The sequence below is a fragment of the Lampetra planeri genome, chromosome 9 (genome assembly GCF_965212315.1).
Source record: "Lampetra planeri chromosome 9, kcLamPlan1.2.h2, whole genome shotgun sequence".
NCBI lineage: Eukaryota > Metazoa > Chordata > Hyperoartia > Petromyzontiformes > Petromyzontidae > Lampetra > Lampetra planeri.
Window position 1 is genome coordinate 12,607,202 of NC_136115.1, and position 13,756 is coordinate 12,620,957.

Here is a 13,756-nt window from a genome sequence, read left to right on the forward strand (position 1 = left end):
GAATCCTTGCAGTCACGAACGCTTCAAATCTAGAACCCTTAAATCTTCACCACGATACGGGGCAGCTCCCGACGGACACTGCCAAATCGGTCCCGTGTGCTTATCTACTCTTTGAAAATTAAAGCGCCGCTCATCAGATTTGATAGAGCAGACGAGCAATAGGCACGTCCCGTAGGCATGCGACGATGCATCGGTTCTCCTGCTTCTGATCGATAACTTAAAATGATACGCGTGGGAATAGATGTATTCAAATCTTATACAAATAACATTCTAACGTTCTGCCTTCAGTTCCATTTATTCCGCTCAACAGAGGCGATTAAGGCTGAATGAACGTCCTTCACGGTCCCCTGTCTCGAATCAATCTCTTCGCTCGGAATATTTCATATTCTCGTGTTGTACGCTGGCTAATGAAGCGAACAGAACTGTAAACACAAGACAGTCCAAAAACAAAACAAGGCGTGAACAACATTCGTAAGAACCGTGTGAAATATATCACCAGATTTCCCAAAATCAATTTGCAACCTCCAAATTTTGACAGTTCATCAAACCGCTGAGGATATGAACGGTTACATGCCTACTCGGCACAATCTGTGCGCTACTGCCATCTCCACTCACGGCCAGTGGGCCCCCCCGGCACAGTCGCTCCACGGCGGCGAGATGTTAACTCCCTCGCCTGGTATACAGGAGGTCGTGGATTCGATCCCGACCCTGATGCCTGCTGTATATTCGGAGTTTGCATGTCTCTCTCTCTCTCCGTGGTGGCGTGGATATTTTTCCTCCGGTTTTTCCCTCCACATTTAGAAACGCGCGTTTAGAGTATTTGGCTGCTTTGCATTTCCACGTGATAAGCCACTTCGTTGAGCTATCATTTGGTGGCCAGGTCGCTTCTGAAAAAGAGCTCAAATGCTCAGTGGGCCTCACCTGGTCAAATAAAAATTAGGTTGTAAAAATCGTTTTTAGTTGACCAGCCTCAGGCCTACATCTCGGCAGGCGAACAGCATCGACTGTCGACCTCCGCTGGTGCTTCACGTCGCCCGACTACTCAAGCCGACGTGGCCATCGCCGTCGGGGCAGCGGCATCTGCAGCAGCAGCAGCAGCAGCGCGTTGAGCTCCTCCTGCCGCTGCTGATGTTGTCTTGTAGTGGTCAGGGCTCTTGAGAACCCGGCGAAGGCCTAAACATAATCCACATTTAGGACCCCCTTAAGGCCTCTCGTCAACTCTGCAATCCTCTCCAATATGAACTCCCCCAGTAGCCGGTTGAAAAACACGCTGCTTTAAATAAAAAATAAAATTAAAAGACATTCCTTAGGAGAAGACGCGGGCCAAATTTCCGATCACCCCTTGAAGCTGCACTCGCGGGCTGTGTGCTTCAGGCTGTCCGACAAAGCTGAAAAGCTTCGTCAATGAGCGGAAACAATTTAAAGCGACCTCAAGGCGTTTTCTCGTGATGTTTGTCACTGTGGCGTGACTCCTGCAGTTATTTTTATACAAAAAAATCCCTGCAAGTGACATCACTGGAGAACTTCGTACACTTACCGTTAAATCTTTGATCGAAATAGATAAGAACACAGGACGTCGTCTTCGTATACCAGTCTCGTCACGTACACAACTAGCCAGCCCCACGATGTGCACAATTTGGGGAGTGCATAATGATGTCAGCAGCATTGATTCAACACAAGCGAACTTTCTGGGCACGTTTCGACATAGTGTGCCCCTCAGGCTCGCCTGAACCAATCTCATGAAACGAGCCTTTAAACTCCTCCGTCGGAAATTCGGCGGACCCACGGGCTAGGTGTGCATCTACAAATGGGAATTGTTTAACTTTTTCCGAGTGGTGTCTTCCTGCAGGGTGTTTTAGCGTACTTGAACACAGACCATTCTCGTTCTTAAAACCCTCAGATCCTTGGAAGAAAAAAAAATCCCGTTAAGGCTGCAGCAATGAACCACCCAGCAACGTGGCCAAACAACTTAATGGAATCCCCAAAAGACCATTACACGAGTTTTACTTCTGCTATCTCAAGCTATCCTTTGCTCAACTCTTTTGTACATTTTTCCCCCTCTCTACCATAGCAGCCTCGTGTACCGTCTAAAGAATGTAAGCTGACTACTATATGTATAAGCTAAACTAATGGACAAGCAATAATTTTCATGTTCAAAAGTGATAGAAATGTAAGTGTTTACATGAGCCACATCGTCCGACAAAGTAATACTAAACATTTACCAAGTAAAACTTGTATTTAACTTTCCCCAAGCTGTATTATTCCCCCATGAGCTGATTGTGTGCGTGTGTCTGTGTGTGGCTGACCAAACCGTTGCATTCACAGGGGGAGAGGGGAGTCCGAGGTAAAAAGGGCCCAAAGGGCGATAAGGGAGAGCAGGGGGCCCCCGGATTAGACGCGCCCTGTCCTTTGGTACGTTCCAACCTGGCCAAGGTGCTGGGGATCATCGGGGGGGGGAGTCACCGAGCCACGGAAAGCAGCGTGGCGCAAGCCTTCCTCAAAGCAAACGCAGCTTCACTTAACCAATTACTAAGCTCGTTCAATTTTGGATATTAAGCCCAGGGCACATGAGCCCGGTTTGCTTTACGAATTAACGTATTACCTGAAGCGCTGCTTTATTGTGGTGGTGGTGGTCGCCCCCCCCCCCACCGAACCCCCTCTGCGTGGTTTAATGTGCGCACGAGTCCACGTGGTCGATGTTTTTTTTGCAGCCGCGGTCTTTCGCGTAGACTCGAGCCGCGGGGCCACCGGCGTTGTACCCCCCGCCCTGCCCCTCTCTCCGTTATCGCTCGTCATTGTTTTCGTTTCTCAGACGACGCCGGGGTTTGGACGCGAGCTCCTGGCAGGCTCGCGCGCCCCGTGCCGTGCCCGCTAGCGCTCCTCCATCAGAGGCGGGCTTCTAATGCGCAGGGAGGGAGAGTGTTTGTGACGGACGCGGTCGCTTGGTCTCACGTGCAGGGATTTCGGGGAACCAAGGGGGAGAAGGGGGAGCCAGGCATGCCTGGCCTGGATGGCCTAGACGCGCCATGCCCGTTGGTACAGTACCCTCACTCTCCTCTCCTCTCCCCTATTCCCTGTCCCACTCTTATTTTCCTCTCCTCTTCACTCACCTCCATTCGTCCATCCCTTCTCCACACCTGTCACCCCCTATCGCATCTGCCCTCCTGTTCGCATCCATCCCCCCCGTGGCCTTAACTGAAGGAGATTAAAGTCTCCCCCCCCCCCGCTCGATTGGTTCACGCTCAAGTGGCTCTAATTCCTCTAATTCGTGTGTTGGTGGAAGAGCAGATTCCACTGGTAATTAATTGTCAAAACATTTTTACAAAATAAACGCCAATGTTTTTTGCTGATTTTTGTCACGTTGAAAATTGTTGTGATGAAACTGCATTCCACAACACACGAATCAGAAGACACGTGTTTGTTTTGGCCAAGGTTAATTTAACAACGTCAATACTCGCAGTCACCACAAATTGAACAGATTGTGCGTGTAAGAATAGATTATTCACGATCTATGCAAATGATATACTTATCTTACACTTAAGCTAATGAAACTATGGAATACAGACGAGACAATATATTAAAAACATATTCGCAACCCTGAATTGCGACAACGTGTCCAATCTCTGCAGGTTGAAGTAAATACCCGTCGAGTTTTTTACACGAAATTTTATCTCGCATAATTGGCACATTTGCCCCGAAGCCCACCAATGGCGAATGTTATGAAACTGGGGACGTAAAAATCCAAGTTGGGCAACAACTAAAACAATACTGCGGAGACGCTGACAACCTCCACTGGAGGCACCAACAAACTACCCTCGCCTCTCCACCCCATCCCTCGCGAAGTCCACCCCGACCACCTCCTCCTCACCTCCATGCCTCATCTCGTGTGCCACGCTCCACATCCTTGCTGATCCGTTCCTGTCCCCACTTCCCTGCTCCTCATTTATTCCCCTTCCTTGGCAAACCCTTTTCCTACTTCCTCTCGGTTCGTCGTTAATCACGATGCCGAGCGCATGTCTTCAAGTGAGATGTTCCGCCTCTGCATGGCTCTGATAACTCCTATCAGCGATGGGGTTTTTTTTTTTTACCCACATGCTAATGTGTCAAATCTTTTGCCAGCAAAAGATTTTTGTTTCACGCGTTCTGTTCCTCCCCGGCTTGCTTGGCCTGCATATTGACATCGCTTTCCTGTCTGTAATGGGCAGTGTGGCTTTTTGTTTTCTTACTAATCACGTGTTCATAGGTATGTAAAGTATTATTCTTTATGGGTAAAACCCAGACAATCTTTAACAAAAAATCACGTAATTTCGGTAGACCTTAAACAATTCTGATCGTGGCAATAATAAGGCACAGTAATACTGCACAAAGTGAACTTTTAAGGTAAACATCTCCTGGACACTCCCTGCTCCTGCCTCCTTAATAATGTGCCTCCTTCCTGGCGTTGCGTGCCTTTAAAAGGCAATGCCATTCTTGCGTTATCCTCTTACTCCGAGTGCTGTAACATATCTGCCGTACGGATCCCAACCCTCACTCCCTTCCCAGCCTCAATCCTCTCCTGGGCACCGATTCCTCGCTGTTTTTGCACTCCCTTCCTGATCCTAATAATTTACGCGAACCCTTAGCAGTCCTGATTCCTTCCCAGTCCAACTCACCTCCTGATCCCAATGCCTCACAAATCCCGATTCCTTGCTGGTTTGCACTCCCTGATTCCCAATCCTTCTCTCGTCTCGAGTCCCAAAGCAATCCTTGATTCCTTCCCAGTCCGACTCACCTCACAGCTGAACGCCCTTTCCTGGTCCTTGACCGTTCCCTGTTAACCATTTTCCCCTGATGCATTTTGCTCCGCATTTCATGTCTGGGGAGGATTTGTGACGGCACCTGTGATGCGTTAGAGAGGGGCCGGGTCAGGCCCGGCCGTACGCACAGCTAATTGAGTCGACACCCGGAACACATCATGCCGACATTCACGCCACGCAGCCGTGACTGCCGAGGGCGCCTGCTTTGCCCATGGGCTTAATGAATTGCACCGCGGATTTTCTAGACAGCGCTCCAATGGAATATTAAACAACAAACCGGCACTCGGCGATGGTGGAGTTGCAGGTGTAGCTAATACCAGCACCGTGAGCAGGGCAATACTCGCCCGTTGTTCTTGAGTGCGAAATGGGGGTGGTGGTGGTGGTGCGATCTGACCCTGCTGTGACACGGCCTCTGTCGCTTGTGGTGCATTTCGTTTCAACGTCAGACAAATCCACCTCCGAGCGTGGCCGCTCTTTATCACGCCTCACGGCCCGGGAGCGGTGGGAGTGAGCGGCAGGGGTTGAGAACGTTAATGGAATAAACCCACGCTTGCGGATCAATAGCGGCGATGTTGATAGAACACCAGAGCCAAAGGGAAAAACAATTATTGTGATGCGATTTATCACACGTTACAATGTAAAACAAGAAGGTATTTTTTTTGTTATTACAAAATCTCACGTGAAAATATCACCTATATTCAGTGTGCATTGAATATAAGCATCTTTAGAATTAAATTCATCAACACTGCACTGAAAAAAAATCCAATTAGTTTTAATTGCATTATTTGTATTCACTTGTGCCCAGCCTGGGAATAATGGCCTTATAGACCCTTCTGAACAAATTGACACATTTGTGAGCATTTCCAAATAGTAGACATCATCAGTCTGCTCTAGGTTCATGGCCATTGTTTACCCCTCTGGATAAAATTATGTACAGAAAAGAATAAGCACCAAACATTTACAACAAAAAACTCCAAAATAATTGGCACTTTTTTCACAATAGAGTGGAATGTCCAATTTTGTATTACATAAAGTGTAATGTTATGGTCGATCTTAATAGAGGGACAACACTGGTTGGGAGGGATTGATTGTTGTCATGGTGATAAGCATCTGTGGCCTACACCAGCAGGCCTTGCTCAGGCTTTGCTGACGTGTCAAGCCTCTTGCAGAGGTGCAGGCTATTTTTTTATTCAAATGTAGCTGATATTTATGTGTCGTTTGGATGTTTGCTGCATGAAGGTTTGTTTGCTGCCTGAAGTTATATGTTTTGATGATATGAACTGTGATGTTTGGAGAAATGCATGCTGAAAACTGAAAAAGAAAACAGCAAGTAAATTTAAATGATGCTGATAAACAAAATACACAACTGCGGGATAGTGTGTTCCTCCAAATAGTGTCTTATCAAAGTACTATTCCGACAGGCTTAATTTACATCAGTGTTAAAAGTGTTATCTGTTGTTTTGGTAAATCTGAAAGTGAGATGCAAGTCATTTGACCATTACCTTCGTTTCCTGAAACCAATTGAAACAAATACATACAGTGTCTGAACCATATTTTTTATACACATATATATAATTATTATAATTGGACCTGCAATGGTGGCTTGGCCAATTAAAGCAATTTTTAAACAACCTTCTAAACCCATAATTTGTACGAGGCTGCCCGTTCGCCATTACCTGCTACAGATATATTTGCACTGTGCACATAAGCAGATCAAACAACCGCACAGGGAATCGAGCAGTAAAAATGAGATTTACATTTCACGAAGCGGGGGGTGGGTGGGGAGGGAAATGCAGAGTTAAGATATTCATTGAAATCCTGAATAGAATCGGTCCAGTGTGAATCACTTCATGAAATTCAAATCGCGTGTGGTTGTCAACATATACATTTTCTCGTTCGTTTTTAATACACCACGAACTTCAAAGCTAGGCCGCGTTAACCCTGTTACTGTTAACCCACGGGCGCTTTATCAAGAATAATAATTAATCAAATTTCGATTTAAAGCTTTCGTGACTGCAGGGATTCATCTTCTTGGTTCTTTCGGTAAAGTCACGTAAAATGGAAATAATAAAATAATAAAGATAAAACATAATAAAATAATTCTCACGACGTTTCGGCCACAACGCAAGCAGCCGTCCTCAGGTGGAGAACAGGTCTGTCGAGAAGACAGTCTGACAGAGTCTGACTCTGTCTGACAGAGTCTGACTCTGTCTTCTCGACAGACCTGTTCTCCACCTAAGGACGGCTGCTTGCGTTGTGGCCGAAACGTCGTGAGAATTATTTTATTATGTTTTATTATGTTTTATTTTTATTATTTCCATTCTACGTGACTTTACCTAAAGAACCAAGAAGAATAATTAATGACTCAAAAAACAATTACCTGCTCATGCGCATACTAAGAAAAATGTGGACACCCAACCTTTAGTTTGTTGACCTTCCACCGCACCTGCGATTTGCACGGTTGGCTCCGTGCGGTGCGAAAGAAGTTCAGCATCTGTACATACAACCCCCCCCCCCTTATGCGACTAGAATGGAACATCGAGTGGGGAATAATAACCCCCCTCGGTAAGACTGCACACATCCCCTGATCAGTATGATTAATCGTCAATGAACGTCAGAGAAAACACAGGCCTGCACGCGTGATATTCCCATCGGTTTTTAGCCACTCTTCAAATTTAATGCGGAGAAGCAAATGAATTGGATCAAATCAAGGGCGGCTTTACGCATGGACTGTAAACAAAAATCGGGTGCATTTCCATAAAAAACTTTCTTTGCCGTTGTAAATCAAGCAAGCGAATCGAGTGTTCACACGTGCTACATTTTTTATTCTGTTCAGGTATTTTTTTTTGCAGTGAATTTACTTCGTGAGAGTGCTCTCTGAGTAAGGACCAAAATTGTGAGCGAAATTTAAATGTAAACGGAGGGAAAAATAAATGTAGGCAACGCTTCGTTCATATCAATAAACCCTTTATGGTGTATTTGTTTAAATCAAAAATATTCGGCAACATCCGTCACATTTAAAAAAATCATAATTTGCTTCGCGGGATTTTAAGCTGTGTTTTTTTCATCAGCATCATTTTCAGATTCCTTGCAGCTTGGCTCCTTCGCGTCCGTGGCCAATTGTTAATGAAATGCGACCGTACGAAGGCGGCACCGACTGATTCCACCACTGGCTCGAGGAACCGACAAAGCCATCGCACCTGAGCCACGGTCACCCGTGGAACTATTCAGATGAACAAAGGCGCAGAACTGCACCCAATGGGCTAACGGCACGGCAGGACAAATTAATCGAGCGAAAAATAACCGAGATATAAAAAAAAAATTCACATCTTCTTGGTTCTTTCGGTAAAGTCACGTAGAATGGAAATAATAAAATAATAAAAATAAAACATAATAAAATTATTCTCACGACGTGAGAATTATAATTCAGACTCTGTCTTCTCGACAGACCTGTTTTCCACCTGAGGACGGCTGCTTGCGTTGTGGCCGAAACGTCGTGAGAATTATTTTATTATGTTTTATTTTTATTATCTTATTATTTCCCTTATACGTGACTTTACCGAAAGAACCAAGAAGATGAATCCCTGCAGTTACGAAAGCTTTAAATCGAAAAATTCACATCTTTGCCGATGACGACTGGGGAGGAATGGTTTGTTTTTCTGCCCGGTTTAAATCGGCAGCGATCAATCCAATGTCGGATCAGGACGGTGCCGCCTCCGCACGTATCTTTGAATCGGCGGCGTCACAAGCTGATTTTTTCAACGCCTCCTGCCAATGGTTTGCGCGACTGCGCTGTATAGCTCTCCGATGCGTTTTCCAGCGTTTTCCTCCACGTGCTGGGAGGCTCCTTAAGGAAACCGTAGAGTTAAATTCAGTTGTGGGTGAAATGTCAGGCCGTCTTGCCAAAATACATCGGAGAACTATGAAGCAATGCCTCCATGGCCCAAGCTCCCAATCCATAGCGGGAGAGGTCCTCCCTCCACAAACGGGCATCACTTTGTGGAGTGACTCGAGCTGGTGACGCCGTTGCTGCGAATCGTACCGCGTGCCCTGCTGCCCGTGTGCATCTGCCGCTGCAGGCCGAGACTCACGCCAATGATGTGCCATTACCCCTTCCCCCCCCCCCTACAGGGAGCGGACGGGCTGCCCCTACCTGGCTGCTGGCAGAAAGTAAGTGTGGACGTAGACGCGCGAGTTATTTCAGAGTATCAGATTTTTTGTTTAGACTCGAGGAATCCAATGAGCCATTAAGCTCTTTGTCGCAGATGTACTGCGTGGGCGGGTCAGTTATTACACAATCAACTAAGATGAAAACTAAACTTTTTATTTTACCAGGTAAGGACCAATGAGCCATAAAGCTGTTTTTCAGAAGCGACCTGGCCACAAATGATAGCTGAACGAAGTGGCCGATCACGTGGAAATTTATAGCAGCCAAAATACCCGAATGCATATTTCTGAATGTGGAGGGAAAAACCGGAGGACCCGGAGAAAAATGCACGCGGACCGTAGGGAGAGAAACATGCAAACTCCAAATCTACAGCAGCAGGCGTCAAGGTCGGGATCGAACCCACGACCTCCTGTATACCAGGCGAGGTAGTTAACATCTCACCACTGCGCAACAATGGCTGGGCACAAGCCAGGCTCTGGGGCGTCAGGCTTGAGGCGGATTTGAAGCTTACATACAGGTGCGTGAGAATTAGTTTTAAATTGTGGGCTTAAATAGGCTTGGAGACTAATTTAGTAGTAGCAGCTATGGGAAGGGACCACACATTTGCACATGATATGCCTTGACTCGCTGTCCAACACGTGTGGGAATCATTCATCCCGTGCCCAAGTAAAATCATGCTCGCCCTCACAACCAGAGCATCTCGGCTGGCCACACCTCAGGGTGGAGGCAGCATGGAAACCTCAACGTGCATTGGGGTGCTCATGCTCATTATTAGTGGAAAGAAATCGATGTTTCTGGGAGGAGGCTAACCTCTCCGCACCCCACTGCTCCTAGCATCTCGAGAACACTCGACAAGGGCTCCCATGAGCGCTGGCCACTTGGGAAGTCACCCTTTTGTGGTTCCCCCCTCCCCCTCCCCCACCGCGAAATCGGCAAAACACCTCCGCATCGGGGTTCTCGGCCACGCGCACGTGACTTTGCATCCACGACGATCGGGCCCAACCGTCGTGCCGAGGGGCCGGAGTCCATGAGTCACGAACCCCCCGGGGTTGTTTCACGCTTTCGTCTCCCCTTGTCGTTGCTTGCGCATTTCTCTGCAAACAATTTTGCACTCAATCTTGATTTGAAGCTTTCGTGGCTGCAGGAATCCATACTCTTTGGTTCTTTCGGTAAAGTCACGTAGGTAGAAGAATAATAAAATACAAAATAATATATCACGACGTTTCGATCGCAACACAAGCGGTCGTTCTCAGCAGTTCCACTGCTGGATGATTTTTTTCCGCCTGAGGACGACCGCTTATTTTTTATTTTATTTTATTTTTATGTTATTCTTCTTCTACCTACGTGACTTTACCGAAAGAACCAAAGAGTATAATTTTGCGCTCGTAAACGATTCGCCGTGGCGGTGAATCGTCGCCGTTTATGCGGAAACACGCGCGACAGCTGGCACCACGATGTTTATTTGTTTGTATCCCACGTTGCCTCGCAAGTAACAGATCAATCGAATGCCTTATCAGAGGCCAGGTGAGACGTTAAGTCACAGCGCCGTATTTGAACGCGGCAGATCAAGGCGAGTCAAAGTGTGCGCGTCCCTGCTCTCAAATAAGCATTGGGTGTTGCTCATCGCAATTCATGGTCCTGAGCCAGTGGTGGAAATTCGACATTCCAATGGCAGGGACGTTACATAAATGTGGGTTCGGTATCGCTAATCGGTGCTCGCACTGCAGGCTGATCAGCCCCTGTTGTATTCATGTGGGATGTTTCTACTGCCCATACATATGACCGCTCCCTCGCTCAACACTTTTGTCGTGTGCCTGGGTTTTCTCTGGGTGCTTAAAGTACTGCGGCGTCTTCCCACACACACGCGCGTAAGAGCGCTCATAAGTGGAATTAGCCAAACATCCCAATGCAGGATTCGCCTTGATAAAAAAAAGAGTGTCTTGAGCCTCGGTGCGGCTTTCCCCAATGAATACATTATCGGGGATATCCACAATCGGCTCACAATCGGAAGTTTGTGAGTTGAAATTCCTGGTTGGCTCAGCCCATCATCCCACCTCGGGGTGAGGGGGTCGATAAAATAGGTACCGCGTTGTGAGCTCGTCAACAACAATGGTTGTCCACTGGCTAGACTCGGCCCCGATCACTTGAATGGGGCATTTCTCAACGACTCAAGCCGGCAAACGGGAGGTGAGCATTGCCTCGACGCTCATTTGAGCCGGGGGTCACTTTAACTTCGCCTTGTTACTCTCAAAATGTAGCCTCGTTGGGCGGCTATCCTCACCTGTCCGAGATAAGCGTCAACGAGCGATTTACGGAACTTATTTGCGCCCGTGTGTGTGTTACCGCGTGTTCCCCACCGAGCTCCCGCACTACTAACTGCCCGCGTGTGTGTGTTCGTGTGTTTTTTGCAGTGATGGTCTGCCTAACCCTCAGCATGGGGCTGCTGTTGTATATAAGATATAAATACTATATTTTGTATCAAACGTCGCTTTTTTGTAAAGTTGTTTTTTTATGATGATGTTGTTCTTGTTTAGATCTGTTGGGTTTTTTTTTTACACTAAACCGTTTTTTTTACACGTTGATTTCGTTTATACACGGTTCGTAATAAGGCATGAGCATAATAATTTATGGCTATGGCCACACAAGTGTTATGTACGTTGCTACGGTAACAAATTGCTTGCCTCTAAGAAAGCCATGGGGGGCAGGGTTTGGGGGGGGGGAGAATTTCAACATCTCCGTTCTACATTCACGCTAACTTATTCATGATGGGCGTGACTATTCGCTTAATTAAAACAGAATAAGCGCGCTTCGATTTAAAAAGGTACCCGGCCTTCCGAATTGTTCTCTTCGTTCACGAACATTCCGTGCTACATTCCGTGGATAATTAAGCATTTCTAGATTTTTTTTTTACATCGTTCCAAATACGGCTGGTGGTGTGGACCAACCGACCTTCATTCCGACGAGCCGTGCTGCCTTGTTGAAGTTGCGAGGTTTGCTTGTCCGATCCGAGTAGCGGAAGGCTGCGATGAAACCTACGAACATTCCGCGAAACGCGCCCAAATAAAACGATGTGCTCGTATCTGCGGCCACCGCGCCGCGTGTGATCAGTCAGTGGGTACAGCGGTGAAAATCCGTAGCGCTGCGTTACAGATGTCAGTCTTCTCATAATAATTGTAATGGACTTATTAATGTTCATCGTAAATTTCAGAAATTACATTCGCAGATTTAACACAAAAAAATCGGTTAAATTTCAATTTAAAGCTTTCGTGACTGCAGGGATTCATCTTCTTGGTTCTTTCGGTAAAGTCACGTAGAAGGGAAGTAATAAAATAATAAAAATAAAACATGATAAAATTATTCTCACGACGTTTTCGGCCACAACGCAAGTAGCCGTCCTCAGGTGAAAACCAGGTCTGTCGAGGCGACAGCGTCAGACGCTTCGACAGACCTGGTTTTCACCTGAGGACGGCTACTTGCGTTGTGGCCGAAACGTCGTGAGAATAATTTTATTATGTTTTATTTTTATTCTTTTATTACTTCCCTTGTACGTGACTTTATCGAAAGAACCAAGAAGAAAAATCCGTTGTTAAGCTCACAAAGGGTTTGGCAGTGTGGTTATGTCAGTCTTCTCATAATAATAATTGTAATGAATGTATTAACGTTCATCGTAAATGACAGGTATTACATTCGCAGATTTGAAAAAAAATCGGTTGTTAAGCTCGCAAAGAATTTCTTAGTGTGGGTCCAATCGTGTTAGTGCTGCGGGCACATAGCTATCGCGCGTGGCTGCTCTGGTCTTGGAGGCGCTCTCCCAAGCAGTGCTCTCCTATGCATGGCTCTCTTGCACTGCCAGCCAGCCAGTCAGTTTGCCTCTACCGCGGTGTTCTTCATTGCGAGGCCCGCGGGCGACTGGCGGGCCCCTGGTGGGCTTTAGTGCGGCCCCTTACGTCCGGACCCCATCATCATCGTGCCGCTGTCAAACCCTCAATGGTTTCAAATGTGTGGCGGCCCTCACACTGATGATGTCTTCTTATCGGCGAAAGTGCCCGTGCCCCCCCCCCCCCCCCTTTGAAGAACAGTGCTGTACCCACTGACCACGAGCAGCGGCAACCTGCAGCCAGTGGGGATCACGAGGGAAGGTTCAGCAAGCTCTGCTTCCTGGCGTATACACGAGGGGGTAGGGAGGGAGCGCCTCGGCTCCACGTGTCACGTTTACTGCGCTGCGTGTTGACAAGTGGCGGCCGTCAAGAGAGTTTTGGGCCAATCCGGGGCTGCGTCCCTTGCCTGCCATGAGACCCCCCCAGGGGAATGAACCCACCCACGCGGTCGTCGCTTGCAAGTAATTTATTCAACGGGAGTAACTGGAACGTGAATGTGATGGAGAAGTGGCAGTGGACAGGATATTTTACTAATTAACGTTGGGTTTCCACGCGCCCCCCCCCACACCCCCTTGGGTGTGGACAAAGTCGGCTTTCGAAATGACTCCAGAAGTCGATCTGTGACGTCCTCTTCAGGCGTTGCACTGATTGGCACGAGTGTCAATTTCTTAGCGGCATCGCGTTTCCAATTTGGATCATAAGTGGGCAAATTTAGAACGATAACGGTGACAGTCGCTGGGTTTCCTATCAACCTTTGTACTTTGTACGCGTTGCTCATCCCGGCCACGGCTAACATCAGTGGCGAGATATCTGAACCGGTGCTGAGTGCCCCCCAACCCCTTTCACCAACCCACGCGGTCCAGTATGGTGAAGTATGGGCAAACAATCACCATGACCGACATGGCTTGTGGCGA

The 13,756-nt window shown here is 47.3% G+C and overlaps 1 long non-coding RNA gene across 1 annotated transcript; it reads left to right on the forward strand.

Moving 5' to 3' along the window:
• Window positions 1-2,305: 2,305 nt before the first annotated feature.
• On the forward strand, window positions 2,306-12,326 carry LOC144720703 (uncharacterized). The gene is made up of 3 exons (XR_013585791.1): window positions 2,306-2,412; window positions 8,928-8,966; window positions 11,376-12,326. It is a non-coding gene; the product is annotated as an uncharacterized LOC144720703 (long non-coding RNA).
• Window positions 12,327-13,756: the final 1,430 nt, after the last annotated feature.